Source organism: Tamandua tetradactyla, chromosome 6 (assembly GCF_023851605.1).
Source record: "Tamandua tetradactyla isolate mTamTet1 chromosome 6, mTamTet1.pri, whole genome shotgun sequence".
Lineage (NCBI taxonomy): Eukaryota > Metazoa > Chordata > Mammalia > Pilosa > Myrmecophagidae > Tamandua > Tamandua tetradactyla.
In genome coordinates this window covers 171,142,966-171,152,293 of record NC_135332.1, presented here as the reverse complement: position 1 = coordinate 171,152,293, position 9,328 = coordinate 171,142,966, and positions in this window count along the sequence as shown.

Sequence of the window (9,328 nt, the reverse complement as noted above, 5' to 3'; positions counted from 1 at the left end):
TAGGATATGCTTACAGACCAGGTGCAAGATGCCTCTGCTTCTGTCCTATGGACCCCCATTACTTCACTGATGAGATATATGGCAGAGGGAAGCTCAACTCTATGATAGTCATCTGAAAGTTACCTAACACGTGAAGATAAGACAATCCGACATATGTTTTAATGCAACATTTTTATGGTCAGGCTAACACCCTGCCAGAATACTTTGGTCCCAAAGAGATTTGCCACCACTAATTGAATGCTAACCCCACAGGAGTACCCACTACATATTTCTTTATTCACTACTGTATCCCTGGGGCCAATCACAGACCTGGCACATGGTATGCATCCAATAAATATTTGTCAAAAACATAAATAAATGAAAAAGGTAATTTCCCCTAGATTACACAGCCAGCAAAACTATATGCTTTTAATTTCCTCAAAACCCTACAATAACCCAATTAGGTTTTATTAGCCTCATTTTGTAAATTAGGAAAATGAGAACTAGAAAAATTAAGTCACTTATCCCAGATAAAACAGCTTATTGATTAGTACCAAAACTGTGGCTTGGGGCTCCTAGCCCAAACCTACATTTTAAAAATCGTAATTCTATTTTGCTTTCTCTTTGCCCTCCCCTTACATTCTCCATTCTGATAATTTGTACATATGCCCGAAGGGAAATACAAGCAATAATCATACATGCTAGAATTAATATGAACTCAATGAACTAACCCAAAAAATGACCCACCAGTAAATCTTTAGATTAATATACGGAAACAATAACTAAAAATATTACTTGCGTCTGGCAACTGCACTTATCCATTTCTATGGAGCATGGGTTTCTTCGCATACTGCAAATTCTCCTTCAATGGAAATTGAGAACCACTATTGAATTTTGCCAGAAAGAGTCGTCGTTTTGTTGAACATTCTACAAACATTCCTTTAAAAACATGTATCATCTTGACATTTTATTTAGATACATCTTTTAAAGAAGCAATTGCCTCCATGCTGTAAGTTGATGGAAAGCAACTGCGTTTTTTCCTTAAAACCATTTATGTCCCCAGTGGGGACCAACAATTCAAATCATGGCAATAGAGCAACCGATTATGTGCATGAGTTCCCTGTGGCAAAGTTCTTAGTTAAGTCATGGATCATATTATTCTGAGTCAGTTGATAACCTCTTTGAATGCTATAACCTGGGTTTCTACTGCTAAATTTAAAGTAGAGCCTTTGCAGTACTACTGTAAAAATTCTTTTATTTCTTGATCATTTCTGCTCTCTTTGTCCTTTTCTTTTTATATTCCTACATCATCAGGTATGGACTATGAGCTGAAAGTCCCAAAGCTAGAAAATGAGAAATGCAGTCCATTGCCTCAAAATGGAATAATGTTCCCGTGTTTTTTAAAGGATTTTTTCCCACTAATCCAGCCTGTTCTTCAGGTAATAAACCACTGAAGAGTGTATCTGAATACAGGCCACACCAATTTATCTTTCTTGACTCTCTGAAATCAGTTGATCACCTTTGAAATTAGAATATTTCAGCCAGGACTCTTTGCTGAGAGAAAGGTAATATCTTTATTAGCACTTAACCAAAAAGACTTGAAAAGTACCCAGGCTTTGAAGGTAAAAAAAGGAAGATAAGAGCAGGATTTGAAGTAATGATAATGAAGAGACCTCAGCTTTGGATTTAGGAGATAGTCTGATTTAGAAGGGCAAATTCTGTAAGGAGAAATTATCCAGACTATTCTGATGAAACACAGGGAATAGGAAGGGCAGTGAAATGAGAAGTGAGGAATACAGGCTTGTTGGTTCATTCATTTATTAATCCATTTGTTCAAAGTGGTAGCATGGCATAGTGGCTAAAAGACAATGGAGCCAGATCGATTGGAATCAAATCCCAGCTTCACCACTGGCAAATTGTGACGGCTTTGGCAAGATACTTACTTCTCTGGCTGCAGTTTATTCATCTGTAAAACAGGTATAATAATGATACCTACTTCCTATGGTTGCTAGGAGAATGTAATGAGTTAACATATGTAAGAGGATTAAAACTGTGCTTGGCACATGACAAGCCCGATACACATTTTGCACTTATCTTTCTTCCCTGTTTATCTGCTATATGCCAACTTCCACCTTAAGGGTGTTTATTTGCTTCCACCAAAGCAAATAAACAGACACTTTCTCTCTCATTGTATATACCAATAAATATACTATGATAGAATGGAGCAAAGATTTATGAGAGAAATAATGGCGCTATGAGGTGACCTTATTGATAATGAATGGTGAGAAAATACCTCTCTGGAAAGGTGTCTTTGGGTCTGAAATCTGAAGTTTAAGGGGATTAAGGAAGAGTTAAGTGATTCAAGAGAGATTAAGTACCCAATCAGAGAAAACAACACATGCCAAGGTCCTGGTTGAAGAGAATTTGCTACGTTCAGGAAATGACATAAAGTTAGCATGGCAGAGACACTGTGAAGTAGTGAGAGATGTGGCTGGTGGCATGGTGGGGTGGGGGTGGGATGGGGACAGAGCAGGGAGAAGATCAGAGCGTGGCAGAATGAGTTTTACTCTAAAACAATAGGAAGCCATTGGAGGATTTTAGGCAGAGTAGGTATAGAAAAAGATTTGTATTAAAAAAAAATTTCTGGAAACTCTTTGGGAAACAGATTGACTGGAGCAAGAGTGGTGATGAGAAACTAGCTAAGAGCCTATTACTGCAATCTGAACAAGAGATGTTAAGGACTTGGGCTAGAATAGAGCAGGGAAAGCAGAAGAATGAATACATTCAAGATAGTTTTTGGTTGTGAATTTGCTGTGGGGTGTATTAACTTCAGTAGGCTAACTGCTGTTCATATAAGCCTCACAATCTCAGTAGCTTCTCATAATAAAAATATGCTCTTTGCTCACATCAAGTCCAGTGAACATTGGCAGGATAGGTTTGCCTCAGGCTGCCATCCAAGGAACCATTCCCTCTTTCCATACAACCCCAACCCTCCCCTATCCTGGCTATCAGATGGGGAAAAGGATGGGGCAGGGAGGATTATAGGAGGAGGTGCATATCACTTCCACCCATAGTTACATAGCCCTTAACGCCAGGGATTGGGTGAATGCAACACAGAGCTGGGTTTAGGAGTAAGGGCAAATGGGGTTTGTTGAATGCATAGTGGTCTCTACACAGGATAAAGGAGAGGGTGGCATCAAGGATGTCTTCTTGGTTTCTGGTTTGAGCTACTGGATTTATGTAGGTGCTTAAATTTAAGCTAGAGAAGGAACTGAATTGGGAGTGGAGAAGTACTTGCAGAGATCTGAATTCAAATATATATATTTGATATATAAAAAATACTGTAAAAAGTTTGTATAATCTACTGTGTTTATTATGTTATTAATCTATTGTGGTTAACAAAATACAATGTCATTTTTACTGACGAATCCATATTAAATATTTTTCAATATTTATTTTCCCAAACAACACATATATAGTTAAATTGAGTACTCACAACATGACAGGCACTGCACTAAGTAAGCACTTTTTTTTGTATGCTATATGGTGGGGTCACATTTCATTCTTTTTCCATGTGATTACCCCATGATCGCAGCACCATTTGTTGAATTTTGTTTGTTTGTTTTGTTGGTTTCTTTGGGAAGTGCATGGGCCAGGAATTGAACCCGGGTCTCCCGCATGTAAGTAAATACTTTTTATATGAGCAACGCAAGCCTCTATGAACATGCAAAACTTTCCATGGACCCTTATTGCCTATAGAAGTGCTTCCGAAATGTTTCTAAAGGAAAGCACAAGAAGAGAACACTGACATCCATGTGGCTCACTGTGGTTGAAGGACAAGGACGATTGTGGCTGGAGATGACTTGCCAGGGGTTGTGACTACCCTACATCACCAGTCGCCCTGAAAACTGAAAGGATGGACACCTTAGCATATCTAAACTACATTCACAGCACCGCAGCATGCCGCAGTACGGTGGATGATTTCCAAGTCCTCAGCATGATGACAACATCTTTTCAGATCATATCCTTGCCTGTGCTCTGCCTTCCCCAGTCGCGCCTGTCCCAATGCGCACATATACACATGTGCATGCACACACACACTGAGGTATGCAGGTATGGGCATATGTGCTACCCTACTGCAGCATCACATTTTCATAAGTTCCCTGTAGGCACTTGGTTTTACATCCTTCCGTGTCCTTGTTTTCAGTAAGGAAACTGAAGCATGGAGAGATTAATTTGTACAAGGTCCAGATTCCAACCCAGCCACCCAGACAAACCTCATTCTAGAGTCAGTCAATTTATTCATTGTGATATACTGTACTGACTGTTGTTACTATTTGAATTTGAATCTCATTATCTTCACTGCTTTGTTTTAGATGAAGAATAGTCTCGAATATGATCAATTTTAGAACTGCCACATTTTTTCCCATTGTTCTTTTCATTTAGATCTGGTAAAGGAATGGTTTAAAAACCTCTTCAACTCCTTTTGAGATAGTCTTTTGATGAACATGTCTACCATTTTTACTACTTCATCATGTATGGGGTGGCCTTGTGGCTTTGCTCTTCACAGGGGTTGCCTTGTATGATTTAAATTAAAATTGTGCTTAAGAGGGGCAGGTGCACGTCTATGTAGAAGAAGAACATGAAGCAAAAGAACAGGCAGCAGAACCTGAATTCTTGTTATCCACTGGCATTCTGCTAATGTGCCACAGTGACCCAGAGCTGCAGTATCAGGATGTGGCAGAAACAGTTGAGTTGCCCAACACTAATCTGATATAAGCAGATGCTTGTCAGAATCTTGGAAAGGCAGGTTGATTTGGCTTTGGTCTACTTCTGATAAAAGACTATGTTTTAATAAGACAGAGAGGAAGTATCTATCATATCTCAATTCTTCTTCTATCAACCCCCCACCCCCTCAAAAAAAAATTACCTACCATCACTGGGAGCTTAAAGTTGTTCAGTATAACAATTGCTTAATTGACTTTGATATTCAAAGTCATGTTTTTGTTTGTTTTTTATTTTGTTTGTGATATTTAATGATGGGGTAAGCATAAGGCCTGGCACAGTAGAGTCAGCAGTTGGGAAAAAAGGGCTAGAGAGAGTATAATTAGCTATGGTCATTAATACTATGTTGGAGTTTTTTTATTTGCTACTTAACGCTTCCAAAGAAGAAACGTGGTCTGAGATTGGAAGGACCTGGGCTAAATTTTGATTTAAGCAAAATATTGCAGTTCTATGGCTCACGAAGCATTTGGATTGGAATTTCATTTGCTAGTGGGTAGAGTCTGTAGTCAAACTTTCCCTCTCTTGTTTACTAAGATGTGCTAAATCTATTTTAGGAGCCACCAAGCATGTAGCACAAACACAGGACATTCTTCCTTTCTAGTTTCAAATTATGACTATAAACATGAAAGGGAAAGAAAACGAAAGTGAACTACTATTTGATAAGCCTTTATAATTGTGAGGAAACCCTTTGCTGGTAACTTCCATTATTCTGGGTTGAGGAGGTTTAGCCTGAGGCAACAATCTCAAACACAATAATTCTTTATTTATTTATCTCTAGCTCTAGCTCTATTTTTTGGCCATCATTTTTGTAAATTTTTGTTCTACTCTATAGTAACCCCCAAAATTCAACTAAAAATGATCCTCCAGGAATTTGAGCTATGTCCTATACAAACCTTGATAGCATGTTTCTGGGGCTACTTTTATCCCAATCTGAGAAATAAATGAGTGTCTTCTCTTTTCACTCTATACTATTTCCCTAGGAAATTCCATCTTTCATTATCTTGGTTTCCATTACCAACAATAGGCCAATGACTCTCAAATTTCTATCTTTAGCAGTGAACATACCTCTGTGTTCCTATATATCTATTTGACTAATTAACATATTCACTTAGGGTCTCAAATGTGGCAAAAAACAAAAAACAAAAAACAAGCCATTCTATCTTCCCAAATCAACATGTTCAAGTCTGAACTCACGAACTACTTCACCTTAAGTCCTCAACCAATTTTCCTCCATTATCTCCTGTCCCAGAATATAGCACCACCATCCATCTTATTATGCAAGCCAGAAACCTGGGAGTCATTTTTGAGGCATCTTTCATCCCCCATAATTAATCCATCACTAAGTCCTATCAGTTTAACTTCCTAATTTTTCTCGAATCTGTCTGCATTTCTCCATCTCCACTGCTACCATCCCAGTTCAAGCTATCAGGTCTCTCAACACCCCCCTGTTCCAATCTGTTCTCCACACTATTAGCCAGATTGCTATTTTAAATGTAATTCCAATTATGTCATATATACACTGAAAGCCCTTTCATAACATCCCATTGCTTTGGGGGAAATGCCAGGATTCCTTACCAAGGTCTTTAAAAGTCCCTGTGTTCTCTTGCTTGTCCACCTTTCCAGTCTCATTGCCTGAAGGCCTCCTACCAACCCTGTTTCCAACAACTAACCTTTGGTTTCCTCCACAGGAGTGCCACTCTTGCCCCAACCCAGAGCCTTTGTATGGGCCCTGCCCACTTCCTCAAACACTCTCCACATTAAGCCTCTGCCCTATGCTCAATCCACATGCCTCTGTCACATTGAGCTGAAACATCACACATTCCCAGGTCCCAGCTGCATTGTGTCAGACCACCCTTACTTTTCATTCATGACACTTATCAGAGTTTATGTTTGATCATTTGTAAAGTGACTTAATAATGATTAGCTATCTCCACAGGCTGTAAGCTCTCTAAAGGAAATGATGGCGATAGTTTTATTCACTATAATATTCCCATCATATAAAACAGTGTCTGGAATAGAACAGATATTCACTAAATATTAAATGAATGAACAAATGAATGAAATTAATGCATTTCAAATTTTATATATGTAGAGACTAAAACTGAAGTGAAAAAATTGCTCTAGGATACATGCCTGGAATATGGCAGTCAGAGTTTGAATTTTGATCTATCAGATTTTATTATTTTTTTTTTTTGGCATGGGAAGGCTTCAGGAATTGAACCCGGGTCTCCGGCATGGCAGGTGAGAACTCTACCAACTGAGGCACCATTGCACTGCCCTGACCTATCAGATTTTAAAGTCCTTCTCTCTTCAAATTTTAAAAAAGCCAACATAATTTATGAGAGAAGACAACCCTGCATAGAAATCTAAACTGTACAATCTAACATAATGACATCCAAATGCTTTAATAAGATTTCTTAAAACAAAATTAATTTGTCTAGCATAAAAAATGAAAATATAGTAAAGTACAATAAAAAGTGTAAAGAAAATTAGTCACCCTTAATCCCACCACCCAGAGATAAACACTACTATATTTATCAGTTCTATGAAATAACATTTTTTTCACACTTGATTATCTCTTAAATTAAGATGTATCTTTTAATTGTTGGGGTTTTGCAGTCTTTGCTAGTGCTTTTATTTGCATTAACTTGGTGACAGCTTTTCAAATGTTCATCACTTCTATTGAATTATGGACACTATATCCGTTAATTTAAATTCCCATTTAAAATGTCTTCAGAAAAAGTACATTGTGATTCAGCATTGAAACAAGTTTGCAGTGTCTGTGTAATAACAATGGGATATGTAAACTTGACATTGCATGAAGCAAATATTCATCATTGGAGGGATGAACTTCAATTCTGTACTATCTTCCAAAGCAACAACAACTGTTTTATGGGAGCTAAGGAAAGGGAGCCCCATGAGCAGTTAACAGTGTTTCTTTTTGCTTCTAAAAGGATGGCCTATTGTAAGTGAAGTTATGCAACTAATGGCAAGAGAAATGGTCAAATTTCTCAGAATAGGTGTAAGAAATTTCAAAGAAAAGAAAGAAACATGTGACAGTTCATCTGATGCACAAGACTATTGACTGCCAGCATCTTAGATTCAATGAAATATGGTATTTTAGGAACTTATGCACACACTCATATTATCTCTTGGAATATCTGCACAATAAACAGAGATGGCCTTTCTCTGAGAACACTCATTCCTGGGCCTAGTCCCAGCTGGCATGTTTTTACCTTGTAATATGACCCCCAAGATGGTTTCTGGAACAGTTTTGACTTCTCTAGGACCTAAGGGACCTCTATAAAAAATGTTTTATAGCAGGATTTGTTTTCTTTTGGTTACTGAGCTATATCACAAAGTAGTGAAAACCTATGAACCTTACCAATAAAGCCAATTGATGTAATGTGATTGCTGTACATAAGTTTGGATTTAAGCATCAATACTTGGGGTAAAATTGGCTTCAATCCATACATTTAAAAAGATTGTTTGATTACTTGAGCAATTCAACTCATTACTACTTGGTCAACACTGATTGATTGGACTACCCAGCCCTTATTTACCAGACAAGAGTCAGGATTAAACCCAGCGATGCTGGCAGGGAATCTGATAGTTCTTTCTTGGGACAATCTAAGGAAACAGGACACACTCCTAGTCTGGGAAACTGCTGATGTTTCTCTGTTCCATGAGGAAATGGAGTCTCCTTTTCCATTATTTCAAACTAGCTCCCAACAATGCCTCAGACAGTGGGAAAGCTGTGAACTGTATCAAAAGTCCACAAATTATGACCTCTGAACCAAATCTGACTGACAGTTAGCTTTTATAAATTCAGTTTTATTGGTGCACGATCACACCCAATTATTTGGTATTGTCTGTAGCTGCTTTTGAACTACAGTGGCAAAGTTGAAAACTTAAGCCTACAAAGTAAAAAATATTTTCTTTTCAGCCCATTAAAGAAAACATTTGCCAACCCCTTATCTATTGCATGATCATTCACACAGCCAAATTTTTGCTGAACACCTAACTTGTGCCTGGGAATAGACTAGCACTGGGGTATTTCACTGGAAAAGAACAGCTAGTAGTAGGGCAATAGACATCACTCAACAACTACTGACCTTGCCGAACTCAATGAAACTTTGAATCAAAACAGAAAAATTTTCTCTTTTAATATAGACATTTCCTTTATCTTCTTACAATTTCTATGCAAGATGCCAGATATATCATAAAGCATGCCCAAACTCTATACTTTATTAACAGAAATGAAATCTGCTTTGAATATCAACTAAGTGCTAGAGTAGGGGAAGGGAGGGAAAGAGAGAAAGAAAGGGAGAAAATGAAAACGTAAGGGAGAAAGCGAGAATTACACAATAGGCAAACTGGAGTCACTTTTAGAATGGAAGACACCCAATTTAGAACTAGACAATCCTAGGTTTCAATTCAATGCTAAATCTACAGGCTTTAGAGTAAAAAAACTGATAACTTCATTAAAATAAGACAGATTGAATGTAGTCACAAATAATTGTTGGCGTGAGGAAACATTTACTTTCTGTATCTCAATTTCCTT